We start from the raw sequence: 204 nt of genomic DNA, 5'->3' as shown, positions 1-204 counted from the left end.
AAACACGTACGAAAAAAAAGGAAAAGAAGATTTTTTTTTTTAATCACATGAACAGACCCATAAATAGAATCCAACGACCCTAATGATATTGCTTTCAAAGTTTATTTTACAGAAGCACTCGCGTCGGTCTACCCGCAAACACTCGGCTTGTGTACCCAGACGAACACGAGTAATAACCGGGGTTCGGAACCAATTGGCGTCAGT

This window comes from Penaeus monodon, chromosome 29, assembly GCF_015228065.2.
Source record: "Penaeus monodon isolate SGIC_2016 chromosome 29, NSTDA_Pmon_1, whole genome shotgun sequence".
Taxonomy (NCBI): domain Eukaryota; kingdom Metazoa; phylum Arthropoda; class Malacostraca; order Decapoda; family Penaeidae; genus Penaeus; species Penaeus monodon.
This window is presented reverse-complemented; position numbering follows the sequence as displayed.